Raw genomic sequence first — 17,652 nt, 5'->3', positions numbered from 1 at the left:
AGCCCCTGGTATCTGCTATTCTATTTTCTGTCTCTATGAATTTGACTATTCCAGGTACCTCATATAAATGGATCTGTTCAATATTTTTCTTTTGCGTCTGGCTTTTTTCACTAAACATGTCTTCAAGATTCATCCATGTTGTAGCATGTATCAGAATTTCCTTCCTTTTTAAGGCTAAGTAATATTTCATCATATGTACACACCACATTTGCTTATTCATTCATCCCTCCTATCATCCCATGGACATTTGGGTTGATTCCACCTTTTGGCTATTATGAATAATGCTGCCTTGAAGACTGATGTACAAATATCTGTTTGAGTCCTTGCTTTCAATTCTTTTATCTACTCAGAAGTAGAATTGCTGGACCCTACAGTAATTCTATGTTTGATTTTTTTGAGGAATTGCCATTCATTCAGGTTACCTTTTAATATGACATACAGAAGGGAAGAGAGTAAAGTTTGCAACTGCATGCATTTACTAGGAAATTTCCCCTTACCCCCAAAATTGCATTATATAGCAACATACATTTTCCATTTCTGCATACCTATTATGCCTTTTCTACCCTACAGGTCTTTTTTTTTTTCGGCCACACCACACGGCATGTGGGATCTTAGTTCCCCAACCAGGAATCAAACCCGTGCCCCCTGCAGTGGAAGTGCAGAGTACTGACCACTGGACCACCAGGGAATTCCAACCCTTCAAGTCTTTATAAGTCACTAAATATCAATGGGAAGGCAGGCTGAGGCTAAGAAATAGCAAACTATGTCTGTTTCGTTCCCTCTCCTAATTCATTTTTCACTCTATAGCCAGAGTGGTGTTTCAAAAATACAGAGTTGCAGCCATAAAAAAAGAAGGAAATTTTGCCATTTGCAGCAACATGGATGGACTTGGAGGGTATTATGCTAAGTGAAATAGGTCAGACAGAGAAAGACAAATACTGTATGATATCACTTACATGTGGAATCTAAAATATACAACAAATTAGTGACCACAACGAAAAAGAAGCAGACTGGGGCTTCCCTGGTGGCGCAGTGGTTGAGAATCTGCCTGCTAATGCAGGGGACACGGGTTCGCGCCCTGGTCTGGGAAGATCCCACATGCCGCGGAGCAACTAGGCCCGTGAGCCACAACTACTGAGCCTGCGTGTCTGGAGCCTGTGCTCCGCAACAAGAGAGGCTATAATAGTGAGAGGCCCGCGCACCGCGATGAAGAGTGGCCCCCGCTCGCCGCAACTACAGAAAGCCCTAGCACAGAAACGAAGACCCAACATAGCAATCAATCAATCAATCAATCAATAAACCTTTAAAAAAAAAAAACATATATTCAACAACAAAAATAAAAATGATTTATTAAAAAAAAAAAGAAGCAGACTCACAGATATACAGAACAAACTAATGGTCACCAGTGCAGAGAAGGAATGGGGGAGGGGCAATATAGGGATAGGGGATTAAGAGGTACAAACTATTATGCATAACATAAGCTACAAGGACATATTGTACAACACAGGGAATACAGCCAATATTTTATAATAACTATAAATAGAGAATAACCTTTAAAATTGTGAAAGACTAATATTATACGCCTGTAACATATAATATTGTACATAAGCTATACTTCAATCAAAGAAAAAAAATCGATCATCTCTGTCACTAGGGACAGAACTGAGGAAGTAAAGCAAGAGATAATGCAAAGGGCAAATAAAAAGGAGGCTTGTAAGCCATGCAGAAGTGTCACCAGCGAGGTTCTCCAATATCACTAGAAACATGCTGGGTACAGTGGGTTAGTGGAGAAGTCAGCTGATATAAAAGGTACCATGCTGTGACTTTCTTCCGTGCACGTCTCATGGTTGGGCCACTGAACGAGTGACTTTGGGGGTGATGGAGTTTAGAATGACTCAGATTTGACTTCCCTGAATCATCTGTACTTGATATGTATTTATCTTAGTATACTTGATATGTATTTGTATTAGTATACTTTTATACAGTTTTAACTGTTTACATCCACCTCCCCTAGTAGACCATAGGCTCTTTGAGGACAAAGACAATTTTAAATTTATCTCTACAGGGACTAGCACAATGTGTGGCATGTAGAAGGAGCTTTTTTAAGCGATCTCATCCAGTTTGGAGGCTTTAAATGTCACCTGTACGTATCAACTCCCAAATGTTTATTTCTAGCCCACACATATTCCCTGAAGTGCAGCTACGCATGTATATATAACTGCCTCAACATCTCTCCTTGAATGGCTAAATGCCGATACTGAGGTTGTGATCTCCACCTCCCCTGCCCTCTTCCCCAACTGCTCTTCCCCAATCTCAGTTAGAAGCAACTCCATCATTCCAGTTACTTAGGCAAAAAAATCTCATCTCCTTTAGTTCAATCCTTAATATCACCTCCTCAAGTCTTCTACAGTCCTTCTATTTAAAATGATAACCACCCCTCTGCATCTTTATTTTTCTGCAAAGTACTATCACTAACAAATATACTATAGCTCTATATCCCTTATCTATAATTCTAGAGAGCTCAGAAAACCAAAAGCTTTCTAGTAACTCAGGTAGGAAAAAAAATTTACACTTCAGTGGAAAACATGCATTGTCGAAGGCACATCATTTCAGTTTATCTGATTCTGATTCTATGGAAGCTATTTTACAACTCTGTACATTATAGATAACTGACAATGATGCAGAATAAGTCATGTCTATCTACATGCAAATTCTGTCCTGTCCAGAAGATGTTCGTTGACTTCCCTCTCCCATTGTGGGAGGTGCTAGTTTTGCCTTAATTTGCACATCATTTTAATATTCCTGATCTATAAATGTGTCTGTCCTATGGATTCTTCTTTGAATGGGTTATAACATCTATTTAGTTCCTTCATTTAATAAGTTAAATAAAATCTTTAAAATGTGTTCATTTTACATCTGGATCACAGTCATAATTTTACCTATTTTGAAAACTACCCTTTAATACTCATTTTATAGAAGTATCTCATTTGCACTAACATGAAGCAGCTATAGTCTTTATTTAGTCCATTGAGTGTGAATGCTCATACTTTTATTACAAAAGAAATATTAATAGGTTTGGTTACTGCATCAGAATTCCCCCTGGGTGTTAGGTAATACATAATATATATACCACATTATCTTTCTAACAATAATTTACTTTATGTTGTTTATTGTCTGTTTCTCTCCATTAACATATAAACTCCATGAAGGCAAAGTTTCCACTGGTTTTATATCCCCACTGCTTAAAATGGTACCTAGCACACAGTAAGTACTCAATAAATATTTGTCAAAAGAATTAAATCTACTGAACTTACCTGGTTCTTACGAAATCAACCAGTAAATAGCTTGGAATATTACAAAACGTTTCTATCCTTTCAAAAGGCGTTTTGAGAGATTTTGTTTTTAATAAATTGAATAGACTGTGTCTAAAATAGTTCTTCTAGGGGCTCTAACTTTCCACAAGCTCCATTTACTTTAGGCTTAAAAAGGAATTTTTCTCTCAACTGGCACCCACTCTAGCAAAAGTATGAGTGCTGGCTTGATGTGAAGAGCAGAAACATAGCTCTTAATAGCTCAGGGTGAGATAGTTAACCTGGTACAGAACCGGAAGAGCCAAGGGGTACTATGAAGGCGTTCCTTGAAAGGGCTGTGAATGCAATAAATGGTACAAAATCCTGAAGAAAATGATACATAGGAACAGAGAACAAAGGGAGGCACACTGAGGAACTAAAGCACAGATTAATCAAATCACTGTTTACTTTCAAGGCTAGCAAAAATAAATATGCGAGGCCCTAGACAAATGCCACATGAAAGTGTAGTCTCTGTCTCTATTTACTGAAACAAACAAATAAAAAGTAAATTTCTCTACTGCTATTTACTGAAGAAACAAATGAACAAAAACAGTAAACAACACAAATGGCCAGCCAATAGTCAGAAAACTGATAATTATGGTATATCGACATATCACAGTCTCAAATATATATGCCAAGAGTTTTTAAATACATGAGAAAAGACTTTTGCTCTAATGCTATAATAAAAAGCCGTGTGGTGATCGTTTTGTAATGTACAGAAATATCGAATTACTATGTTGTGCACCTGGAACAAAGATAGTATTGTAGGTCAATTATACTTCAATTTTTAAAAATCAGAGAAAGGGAAAAAATGTGTTTTTTTCCCTAGCCAGGCACACTGGTACAGAATTTCCCATTTATTTGCCTTCATCAGATTTAAATTTCATCTTTTATTTTGGAGGAGGGTGAAGGGGATCAGAATATGCCACTCCAAAATATGACACTTTGGCATACGAATGATTTTGAGCTGAAGGCATTTGAGATTCAACAGATGCAGAAAGGAGCCTTCCTGCAGCTTCCCTTATCTGACTAAAAGTAGAAACTCTAAGAATTGAGGACTGCCATAAATCCCCTCTCCCAAGGAAGTTTTATGACCACGAAGAAGACAGAAAGTCAGCATTGCATTGGACCAGCACAAACAAACCATGCTAAGATAGCCCTTATCTTCCATTGGTTTCCCCTATACATTTACCTTCCCACAGTTTGCAGCCCCTAGAAGTCTAAAAACCCTTTCCTTTGTCTTGTAATGTCTCTGAAATTTATTGCTCTTTGTTAAAAATGACATCAGGTCTCAGGCCTACCCATTTCTTGGCATCTTCATTTCTTTTCTAGGAAAGCCCCTGTGTCACAAAAAACTTAACATTAAATAAAATTTGTATGCTTTTCTCTTGTTAAAAAATAAATAATTAAAATAAATCAAGGCTGCAAAATATAAAATATGTTTATAAACCAGGAAATATACCAAAACGTCAATGTAGTTATTTCTGGGTGGTGGGATTATGTGTGATTTTTCTTTCTTCCTATTTTTCTACTTTACAAGTTTTCTAAATGAGTGTTACTCTTATAATGTACACATACACGTGAGCACGCACACACACACACACACACAGAAAAGATAGCTCTTTCTCTCCAGAAATCTACCTGCTAAGAAATCAATACTATCATGCTAGCTAAGCTTCTTACACAGTTGATCTGAGAAGGGATAAATGAAAGGAGATGAAAAAAAAAAAAAAAAGAAAGGAGATGATCATGCTTGTACTTTTCTGAATTCTTGGCAAAATCAGATTTTACCAATGGAGTTTAATCTCTTGTCACACAAATACTTGTTCAACATGACATCATGCAACTACAAATATGCTTTAATCACATAAAGAGCAGTTAAGTACAGCATGATTTTCCTGTGAAAATCCCACACTAAGTGATAACATCCCCTGTGCCAGACACTTACAGAGTACTAACGTGATCCAAAAGAAGCCTAATGAAGAATGTGCAGTGGGCATGCCAAGACTTTTATCTTATCTCCCTTCCAAGGCATCTAAGTGACTATAAGAAGCGTCTACTTTTCACTATCCTAAACATAAAACAATCTAAAGCTATAATCCTAAACTTTTTTCTCTAAAGCACTATTTAGGATCCTGACTCCATTGAGCCTTGTGCTAGACTAACATTTACAGAATCCATTTGTATTTTTATCCACACATCTTTCTTTCTCTTTCATCTGTACTTTCTGTTCTCCAAGTCTCTGATGCCCCCAGGGCTTCCAGATTTTTCTTTTTCAGGGTATCTAATTGGAAAGGGTCCTCTTATACTTCAATAACTCACTTATCTCAAAGTAAATCCAATTTTTTATTCTTATTTGATCTGTTATAAGTAACGGTATGATTCATTTGACCATTGATCTTTATTTTTAGAAAACTTTATTTTAGAGACTTCCCTGGGGGCGCAGTGGTTAAGAATCCGCCTGCCAATGAAGGGGACACAGGTCCTGCCAGTGCAGGGGACACAGGGTGGATCCCTTGTCCAGGAAGATCCCACATGCCGCGGAGCAACTAAGCCCATGTGCCACAATGACTGAGCCTGCGCTCTAGAGCCCGTGCGCCACAACTACTGAAGCCCGTGTGCCACAACTACTGAGCCCGCATGCTGCGACTACTGAAGCCCGCACGCCTGGAGCCCGTGCTCCGCAACAAGAGAAGCCACCTCAATGAGAAGCCCACGCACCACAACAAAGAGTGGCCCCCGCTCGCCGCAACTAGAGAAAAGCCCGCACGCGGCAACGAAGACCCAACACAGCCAAAAATAAATAAATTAATTAATTATTTTAAAAAAAGAAAACTTTATTTTAGAAAGCACTCATGGAGTGTATCTTTTTTTTTTCTTTTTTAATGTGTAACCCTCCCCTCTCTGAAAAAAAAAAATGACGATAAATGAAGAAACGTAGTTTATGGCAAATAGGAGATTCACCTAACTTCAAAATGCCCCAGCATTCCTAAACTGAAATTTAAAAACTTACATTTTGAAACCTGACACTTTCACACCTGTGACAACCTTTTTGGAAGGACTTTACAAGCACGTAGATACATTATAACCTTCCAGCAGGTGGCACTCATACGCTGAACAGGGGTCTATAACACACTAAACCAGCCCCGGTTCAAGGTGGCCCTAAATTTTCTGCTTTATTTTACTCTAGTGACACTGCTTAGGTACCAGTCAGAAGCTTCAAGGAGGTCAATGTTCCCCATCGCCACCCGATAGAAGTAATAGTGAGGTAGCAGGTATAATGCAAGAAGTACAGATTTTAGAATTCAGAGACCTGAGTTTAAGCCCTGACCACAGCTGTATGACATAAAGCAAGTTGCTTACCCCCTCTAAGCGTTATGGAGGAATAAAAATATCTACTGACAAACATACAGTTTCTGTAAGGATTAAAAAAATGTACATTGGGGCTTCCCTGGTGGCGCAGTGGTTGAGAATCTGCCTGCCAATGCAGGGGACATGGGTTCGAGCCCTGGTCTGGGAAGATCCCACATGCCGCGGAGCAACTAGGCCCGTGAGCCACAACTACTGAGCCTGCGCGTCTGGAGCCTGTGCTCCGCAACGGGAGAGGCCGCGACAGTGAGAGGCCCGCGCACCGCGATGAAGAGTGGCCCCCGCTTGCCGCAACTGGAGAAAGCCCTCGCACAGAAACGAAGACCCAACACAGCCATAAATAAATAAATAAATTAATTAATTAAAAAAAAAAAAAGCAACCGTCAAAAAAAAATGTACATTAACTACATAACACAATGCTTAGAAAATATTAAATACTTGACAAATTATAGTTATTACTCTTATACCTACCACTATTGGCAAGAATGTTATGAGGACTAAATGAGATAACAGATGTAGAAGGCCTGGCATGCTACGAGTTCTTGACCAACAATAGCTGTTACTTATGCTGTACACGTAAGTGAAAAAGGTTAAGCACTCCAGGCAGTCAGAGATACGTGTTTGAGAGATGCTGCCACGGGAAATGCCATCTCATCTCCTTCCCAAAGTGCCTAAAACACTCCTCTAGTAGATTCTATAATAATAGTATAGCTATAGGAAAGTTATTTCGCTTTCCATTTGCAACAAACAATCTAGTTTCCTCTTCTCTGACTTCAAGTACTACATGTACTTGGTCTGAGAAAGATATGTGAAACCAAGTGCAGTCTGTAAGAAATAAGAAGTTTACATCCCCTTGACTACGAGAGCATATATGTTCTTCAAAAATATGAGTATTTAATCTTTTATGTAACATATTCCATATGAGAAAATTGGATACACTTCTTGGATACAGGAAACTGGTTGAATAAATTAAGGTCCATCCCTACAGTAGAATATTATATAGCCATTAAAAAGAATGCAGTAAGAATAAGATAGTTTGTATTTTTGGTTTGGAATGATTAGTAAGATATGGTACTAAGTGATAAAGATGGAACAGAATATATAGCATCCCTTGGAATTTTTAAAAGATATACATACATGCTGGTATATGCTTAAAAAGCATTGGTAAGGCCATAAGTCAGCTACAGTAGTTACTTTTCAATGGCACTCTGAGTATATAAACTTTAAATATAAAAAATAAAACAGATACAAATCAAAATAAAGAGTTTACAAAGTAAAACCTAAATTACCTGGAATTCTCAGGGGCATTCTGATTCATTGAGGGGTAATCAGAAAATCTTTTCTTGCTTCAATGATCCTTGCTGAAAACCTTCCCTACCTTCACAATTATCAAAACTAAATTTATCTTTGACTTTAGGCATATTTTTAGTGTTTTGGGGTTTCAGTAAATACGAACTCCTAACAAATGTTTATTTCCTCCTCATTTATCCTTTTTTCTCCTTGAAGTAAAATGAAGAGAAATAAAAAACTAACTTAAAACTCCTTATTTAGGTCCTGCCTGAAAAAGAAAAAAAAGTATTTTCTTATTCCCCTCTGTCTCTAGTCCTCTTTTCCTTCTCCTCTATTCTGCAGTCTCTTTTGATATCTTACCCATGTGTCTGAGGTTTAGCTACTACTTCTATTGAGAATCTCAAACCTCAATCTTTACCCCTAATCTCACCCCTAAACTCTGACATCAGTTTCCAACTGTGCATTCTACACATCCGTATGGAAATCCCACTGTACCTCAAAACCCACAGATCCAAAACTGAACATCACTTGCCCACCTCCACCCAAGAATAGTGGGTCCACAATCACCAAGGCAAATTCAAAACCTTAAAACCAATCAGTGTTCAGTTACTGAACAAGTGCTATATACTCCACCTTTTAAATATCACTCATGAATTCTCACCTTGACAATTAAAATAAACCTTTAACTGGTATTTATACATGTGCTCTTGTCTCTGCCTGGAAACATCTTCCCTATCCTCTTCACCTGATTAACGCCTACTTGCTTTTTAGAAAGGACTAATTTATCACTGCCTCTAAAAAGCCTTCCCTGAAACTCCTAGTCCAAGTGGGTGCCTCTCTCCTGCGTTTCCTTCGATTCTGTATTTCTCTTAACATGCCACTAATTAAATAAAATTATAATGTAGTTTAATTATCTATCTCCCCTAATAGATTGTAAGGTTCTAGAATGCAGGAACTATGTCTTCCATCTCTACATTTCCATTGTCTACAAGCCTGACACAGGGTATTTAACAAATGGTGGCTGAATTAATGAGTGATGATCTATCGCCTATCTTTTCATGCATTGACATGCATATCGCCTACATCTCATTCATTGACATCAAGATATCTTCCTAAAATGAAACGTCTAATAATGTTAATTCTCCCATCCTAAAATCTTAAATGGCTTCAAAGGTAAAACTCCCAAATAAAACATTCAAAACCATCCACTCCAAAAGCCTAAATCTATTTTTCCTGCAAACAATTTATTAGGGGGGGGAGACTGAGATTCAAGATAAAACTGCACTGTAAAGATTTTAACCAGAAATGAGGCAGGTAGGTAAGATCCAACTTAAGGACCAGTGAGCTTTGCCCTGATAAAGGGAGTGTCATAACTGGCATAAGTTGTGGCCTTCACCTTCGGAATACTCCCTTTACAATCATCATGAATGGGCTCCCAAGGTCTCCACTGCACAGAGTTCTACCCATTACCTATTGTCTCTTGTAAAGCCTTGCCCTGGGACATGGGGATGAGGCAGAAACATGATGGAAAGTACCCAGCAGGTAGCAATGACTTTAAAAAGTCAAAATTCATTAATAAACATTTAAGTGCCCAGCAAATTTCAGGCACAGGGAGCTTCAGGGAGTTTATGGCCTAATAGAGACCAAAGAGAAAGCAGATAAAGCAAATAATTTTAAAACTATAATTATGATGAGGCTATTAAGAAAAATACAGAATATGCATATACAGCAGACATAACCTAGGCTGGAAAGTCAGAGAAGGTACTCCTAATGAAGTATGTTTGTTGGAAAGAGTGAACTGAGAATTACAGAGACTCAACCAGCAAGAAAAGTGTACTAGCCGATATTCTCATCATGTCATGAATATACCGAATCTAAGAACTCCTTCATTACTCATCTTCTAGGAGTAAATATTAAATGAAATCCCTACTTTATTCTAAATTTGCTATGGCAGACTTCTATCATATGTAATAGAGCATAGCTCTCTTCTTTCCAGATGAATATTTATAAAACCACTTATAGCACAGGACCTGGCACAAAGTAGTAGGCATTCAACAAGTTTTCTTGAATAAGAAAATGAAAGCAATGGTACATGAATTGGTTTTCAAACACGTTGGTTAGATGACATTTATCCCACATTGAGAGAATATTGTTTTCAAAACTGCCATTATCAACAAGAAACTGACAAACAAAATTAAATAAGAATGTTCAAAAAAGTTAATGTCTGAAAAATAAATAACTTGAAATTGGTAATTAATTAATTCAGCAAAATAATGTAGTAGTAGTTTTATCTTAGATGCCCATAATAAACCTTATTTTTATCTCAGTGCACTCTCAAACTATCTGGTTTTACATCTAACCCATATCTTTATAACTTGGATTGGCCAAAAAGTTCATTTGGGTTTTCCGTTAAGATGTTATGGAAAAACCTGAATGGACTTTTTGGCCAACCCAATACACTTCTAAAATGCACAGTTTACATTTTCTTTAGTAAAAACAGGCAGCCAAGTAGCCCTGGAATTCATCTCTTCCCCCCCCCACCCCCCACCCCCCAATTCCTAGACAGTGCTGGCTGAGGATGTATAGGGAGAGGGAAATGCTTTTGCTTTCTGAAGGAACTTGTCTAATGCGTGTTAGATGTTCCACTTTTCGGAATGACTGGCATTATCAATGGTCTGACAACCCACCCCAGATGCTACAAGGAAATGTACTAACATTTACAATTTATAGCTAAGGGTTTTAATTAAGTATTAATGGCTAAATTATCAGTACCAATAATCCAATGTATTTCATATCACTGTGCTTCTAGAGAAGATAAATGCAGTGAAGTCAAGGCTCAAATAAATTAATCATTTATAGTTCCTGAAGACCTCACAGGAATTTTAACAGTAGTAATAAGGAAAGCTACTAAATGATCTAACCAAAATATAATCCAGGAAATGTCTACTGTATTGTTTCCATTAAATAGAAAATCTACTTCCTTCCTACTCTGCTAAGAAATCTTTATACGTATTATGAGAAAACACAGAGGGGGGATGAATTTCCACAATGAAATGAATTATTTCTTTTCTTTCTTTTAAAATTATTTCTTCTATTATTTTCTTTTAAATATCTACTAGATTTAATCAATAAATTCTATTTCTACTGAGTGTTAACTTTAATTTTTTTTAAAGAACTACAATGTGACATATGTGGTTTTTATGAAAATATGTTAAACATTGATTAGGAAAAAACTAGAAATCACTATAATAATTAAAATAGTTCACAATACTATAACTTTCCATAATTTTGTGTTTAGCAGAGCACATATGCAAAAAGGACAACATTAAAGCAAGCTTTCTGTGAATGATTTTGGAGTTTGAAACTTAATGCCTACTCAAGGCTGTTTGCAATGTACATATAAAATGTCAAATCTCACTAGACTGTCCTCTTTGAAATGCTCTTCTCCAATATAAGTTCTGATCACACTCTTTGATAAACTTAAAACAAACAAACATCCACTCTGGGGAAAGCTCCTTTTAAGTAAAATCCACAGGGAAAAGGTGGATTAATTTGACTACAAAACTATTTTGCACAGAAAATATATTCTAAACAAAGGCTAACAACAAACTTGGAGAATTTCACCAAATTGTAAGACATTAGAGGGAATTTGCTTGATTTATAGAGCTTATAAAAAATCATTAAGAAAAACACTTCAACAGTGGGTAGGGAATATGAATAGATATTTCACAAAAATAAATATAAATTTAAATAATCAAAAATTATATGAAAATATGGCTACCTCACTTAATTTAAGAATACAAATTGAAGCAATGGAGACCTATTTTTCATCTCTCAGACTGGGGAATTTTTTAAAAGCTTAACAGTATCTAAGTGGTATCAACAGGAAACTGATTGAATAAATTAAGGTCTATCCCTACAGTAGAATATTAAATAGCCATTAAAAAGAATGCAGTAAGAATAAGATAGATCTGTATTTTTGGTGATATTAAGTGATAAAGATGGAACAGAATATATAGCATCCCTTGGTGTTTTTAAAAGATATACATGTGCTAGCATATGCATAAAAAGCATTGGTAAGGCCAGAAGAAGTCGTCTATAGTAGTTACTTTTGTGCAGGAGGACTAGGTTGAGGAAAGTAGAAGTGTAAAATTTTTCATTTTAAATCTTTCTATATCTTTTGAATTCTTATTATGTCTATATATTCTTTTTTTTATGTTTATATATTCTTATCACTCATATTTTTCTTTAATATTTCTGAAATGTCAACAGGAGTTACCTAGAGGAACAAATTATGAATAATTTTGATTTGCTACCCTATAATGTTCTACAATTTTTAAAAATTGATTTTTATAAAAATCTACTCTAAGATATTGTCAAACTGCAACTTATAACCCATTAGTGGATTATGAAATCAGTTTAGTGAGTTGCAAACAGCATTCCCCACCCCCACTCCCCAAGTGAAATCACTGAACTGGACTGGAGTAGAAAATAATTGAAAACACCAGTGCACATCATAGGTTATGAGCAAGAGAGAGCGCCAGAGCAAGAGTGGATCACAGTCAAAAAGTTTGAAAACCACTGCTCTAGGATATTACGTTAAAAAGTATTTTGAATAGAGCGTTCAGGAAAAATCTTAACAACCTTATAATTTCCATTTCAAAACCAAGAATCGTTTTATACTAAACTGAGTTTTTATGTGTCAATTCTTACTTCGTACGACCAACTTGAAAAACAGTACTAGTTGAAATGGTAATGAAGAAAAAATATAATTTCCAAAAGTCACAGAGAAAACTCTAAAAAGAGGAAAAAGATGTATTAATAAGACACAGATGACATACGCTAAGACTTGAATGAATTCTAAAAAATCAATCTATATACATATATTTGGAATGGCCCCCCCATTGTAACTTATACACATTAATAATCTCTGGAATTGACAAGATTGAAATTAAAAGTTTAGTTAAGATCGTTTATAAAGAGATCACCAAAATAACAGATTTTTGAAAATGCTAGGCTATCTCAGAATTTTAGAATATTGACAAAAGACCACATAGCTCAAATACACGTACAACAGACCATGAGGGCATGTATTTTAAGTTGTTTTTTTGGTGTCAAAGGATGTGTTTGTCCTGGTTACAAACACAATCTATTGCCTAATTGCCTGTTTGATAAGAGCAGATAACTACAAAATGACTAGACAGGATTAGGAACATAGTCCAGTCCCTAAATTAAAGGACTACAGGGCAATGAAGTCAAAAGACTTTGTTTTCACTTACCAAAGGGGAAAGGTGGGGGGGAGGATAAATTAGGAGTTTGGGATTAACATATAAACACTACTACGTATAAAATAGACGATCAATAGGGACCTACTGTATAGCATAGGGAACACTATTCAATACTCTGTAATAACCTATATGGGAAAAGAACCTGAAAAAGAATGGATATAATGTATATGTATAACTGAATCACTCTGCTGTACACCTGAAACTAACACAACATTGGAAATCAAGTATACTCCAATACAAAATAAAAATTAAGTTAAAAAAAAAGACTTTGGTTTCACTAACATGGCAACCACACCATGTATTTTATGCAGCCAGAGCATCCACAGAAAGCTTGTTTTTTAATTTTACTAACTTCAGTTTCATGTATCTTTACTACTTACCTTACATTATCTTTTTCTCCCTTTTATCCACCCCCATCCTTCACTAGCTTTGCCAGCTGTCCACTTCCTTTGTTCCTTTCCATTCATTAAGGACTTTACTATTAATGATCTCATGCATTTCAAAAACCCCCTATGGCGGGCTTCCCTGGTGGCGGAGTGGTTGAGAATCTGCCTGCCAATGCAGGGGACACGGGTTCGTGCCCCGGTCCGGGAAGATCCCACATGCCGCGGAGCAACTAAGCACCTGCGCCACAACTACTGAGCATGCGCGTCTGGAGCCTGTGCTCCGCAACGGGAGAGGCCACAACAGTGAGAGGCCCGCGCACCGCGATGAAGAGTGGCCCCCGCTCGCCGCAACTGGAGAAAGCCCTCGCACAGAAACGAAGACCCAACACAGCCAAAAAAAAAAAAAAAAAAATCCTCCCCTCTGGCCAGTTTTAAAAAAAAAAACAAAAACCCCTATGGCAATTATAGGTACCACTCATTCGGAATTTAACAAATGACCTCTTGTATTATTTATATTTTTATACATATCCTAATGTTTTTATATATATATATCTATATTAACTACTTGGTAAACTGTATGGTCATTCCATATATGAGTATAGTCAGTATCAGTAAATCCTTTTAGTTATATTTTTAAGTTCTCATATAACCTAGAAGTCAAAAGTTGTTCAAGACACAGGTTCCGGGGCTTCCCTGGTGGCGCAGTGGTTGAGAATCTGCCTGCCAATGCAGGGGACACGGGTTCGAGCCCTGGTCTGGGAAGATCCCACATGCCACGGAGCAACTGGGCCCGTGAGCCACAATTACCGAGCCTGCGCGTCTGGAGCCTGTGCTCCACAACAAGAGAGGCCCGCACACCGCGATGAAGAGTGGTCCCCACTTGCCGCAACTAGAGAAAGCCCTCGCACAGAAACGAAGACTCAACACAGTCATAAATAAATAAATAAATAAAAGAACGTGAATTTCTTTAAAAAAAAAAAAAGCAAACTGGGCTATTCATTTCAGTAACAGTCAAGTGGTCTTAGTTTACATTCAATTTCCAATCAGTTTCTCAATCTATTTCATCTGAAGTCTTCACATTACCCACTACAAAAAATACCTATTTATTAAAAAAAAAAAAAAAGACATAGGTTCCATGACTAAATAAATTTAGATAATTTATATACGCCCCAGGAGTGTGGGAGCATAGGCCAAGGCTAATGCTGGAAGTGATGAGGCCAATAGGTCTAAACGAGAGAGGGAGGGAGGATAGTACCTGACATGGGTAACAGCAATAAGGATAGAAAGATGGATAAAAAGAGGGCAGGACAGAATCAGTAGGATTTAGTAACTGATAGGCTGATGGCAAATGATCTAGGATGCTATAAGCAAGTGAATAGATAATGTTACAAATTTCAGAAAAAGCATTACAGCTTTGAGGTGGAGAGAAATGTTGACTTTAGAACCAGACCTAATGAGTTTGAGATGTCCATGGGGCATACTGATGGTGGTCTTGGATACGGATCTGGAACTCAGTAGACAGCACTCAATTGGAGGCAAAAAAACTGGGGAGTCATTAGCACAGAGATGAAGTTGCCCAGGAAGTGTTTTCATGAGAAGATGAGAAGGTCAATCAGCAGAGAGCTCTTCTGAGGGAAAAACACACACACGCATTTAAGGGACTGAAAAAGAGGCATTTAAGAGAAAGAGGATCACACAAAGACTCAGAATATGTGCTCAAGAAGTAGAAGTCTCCTTCTCTGAGGAGAGAAAAGGTACTGTTATAAAATCCAAGAAGAATTTCCTTCCTCTCAGAAGGGAGAACAGATAATGATTTCAAATGTTGAGAGAAGTGTCTATTGGATTTGTCAACCTCTGTCAGAGGTATGGAGGAAGCTTAAAAAGAATAGTTTTCTCCACTGAAACTATAAATTCCATGAGGATAGATATCATGCTTGTCTTATTCACCGTTATTTACTGCAAGGAGAACAAGGCCAGTCATGTGGTGGGCACTCAATAAATACTTTTTGAACCAAGGTGGAAGGTGGAAACAAATCCAGACTACAACAACAGCTAGGCTGCCCTTGATAGTTAATGGTGAGGAGAAACCACTTGGTTACGAATGGAGGGGCACTAAGGGCTCAGAGAGGTGGTTTTATACTGTTTTGCTCTGTTACTATAGGAGAGACTTCAACATTTTTTAAATATAGAGACAGAAAAACCCATAGAGCAGTAAGAAAAAGTAAACATCTGCTCAGATGTTCGCATATGATCATTTCCAGAATTATTTGCTAATGTTAGCGCAAATGAATATCTAACTGGCTGAAGATTTGAATTTTTTTAACAAAAAAAGAGTAGAAGAAAAACAAATCAAGGGCTCCCCTGGTGGCGCAGTGGTTAAGAATCCGCCAGCCAATGTAGGAGTAACAGGTTCGAGCCCTGGTCCGGGAAGATCTCACATGCCGCGGAGCAACTAGGCCCGTGCACCACAGCTACTGAGCTTATGCTCTAGAGCCCGCGAGCCACAACTACTCAGCCCGCGTGCTGCAACTACTGAAGCCCGCACGCCTAGAGCCCGTGCTCCGCAACAAGAGAAGCCACTGCAATGAGAAGGCTGCACACTGCAACGAAGAGTAGCCCCGCTCACCGCAACTAGAGAAAGCCCGCGCACAGCAACAAAGACCCAACGCAGCCAAAAATAAATACATAAAGTAATTTTTTTAAAAAAGTCAAGCAACATAGGATTATGATACAGAACAGAACAGCCTCCTTATGAGCGAGTATGGTGAAATCAACTATTAAACCACTATACCTTTTCCCAGCTTCCTCCCTTCCTTTACTTGTAAACTCACAAATTCTTTAAAGATGTCCCTGTAACAGTGGCAACAAGATCTTGTGAAAGTCATTGGTTGGTAAGGCTGAGGTGGTGAGGAGGGGGCAGAACTAAGGGAATAGGGAAGGAAGAAGAAGGAGCTGAAAAATCCTTCAGGAAGGGTATTCTTAAGTCAGGTACTACTAATAACATAGTCTCAGTTGTCAATATAGTGATACGGTAAGATCCACACCATATAAAAAACAAAAAACAGGGCTCCCCTGGTGGCGCAGTGGTTAGGAATCTGCCTGCCAATGCAGGGGACACGGGTTCGCGCCCTGGTCTGGGAAGATCCCACATGCCGTGGAGCAACTAGGCCCGTGAGCCACAACTGCTGAGCCTGCGCGTCTGGAGCCTGTGCTCTGCAACGGGAGAGGCTGCGACAGTGAGAGGCCCGCGCACCGCGATGAGGAGTGGCCCCTACTCGCCGCAACTGGAGAAAGCCCTCGCACAGAAACGAAGACCCAACACAGACAAAAATAAATTAATTAATTAATTAATTTAAAAAAAAAACAAAAAACAAAAAACATGATCTCACATAAAATCCCATGGTTCAGAACACCTCAATTTTAAATCTATGCTATCTATTAAATGTGAGCACTTTCTTGAAAAATCTGATCAAACAAAATAATGCTACTTTGTCAGCGGTTTCTCTTACCCTAAAAATATTCCTGAAAATATCAATACTGAAGCTCCTTGACAATCCTGATTCTCCAGCTTTCTCACTGGCTGGCCTCTTGCTTGCATCCTACCTTAGCCACACCAAACTGCCTCTAGGCTACCCGATGCACCATGTGGCCTCATACCACAGCTCCTTCCTTGCCAGAAAGCAATTTACCCCAACCTGCAAATACTCAGACACTCACTTTCAAGAGTCAGCTCAAGCATCCTGTCCTTTTTTTTTTTTTGAATTTTTTTTTTTTTATACAGCAGGTTCTTATTAGTCATCAGTTTTATACACATCAGTGTATATATGTCAATCGCAATCGCCGAATTCATCACACCACCACTCCCACCCCCTGCGGCTTTCCCCCCTTGGTGTCCATACGTTTGTTCTCTACATCTGTGTCTCAATTTCTGCCCTGCACACCGGCTCATCTGTACCATTTTTCTAGGTT

The 17,652-nt window shown here is 38.0% G+C and overlaps 1 protein-coding gene and 1 long non-coding RNA gene across 10 annotated transcripts in view; one reads left to right on the top strand and one right to left on the bottom strand.

The window, feature by feature from the left end:
* The window catches only part of CDK19 (cyclin dependent kinase 19), a 180,058-nt gene that overhangs the window by 53,305 nt on the left and 109,101 nt on the right, over positions 1–17,652 (bottom strand). The window lies entirely within an intron of this gene.
* LOC309634643 lies at positions 14,093–17,018 on the top strand. Its single transcript, XR_014248276.1, has 2 exons — positions 14,093–14,362; positions 14,814–17,018. It is a non-coding gene; the product is annotated as an uncharacterized lncRNA (long non-coding RNA).

Source organism: Balaenoptera borealis (assembly GCF_965194805.1).
Source record: "Balaenoptera borealis genome assembly, chromosome: 9".
In the NCBI taxonomy this organism is placed as follows: domain Eukaryota; kingdom Metazoa; phylum Chordata; class Mammalia; order Artiodactyla; family Balaenopteridae; genus Balaenoptera; species Balaenoptera borealis.
Note: the sequence above shows the minus strand (reverse complement) of the source record. Positions and strands in the feature narration are given on the sequence as shown.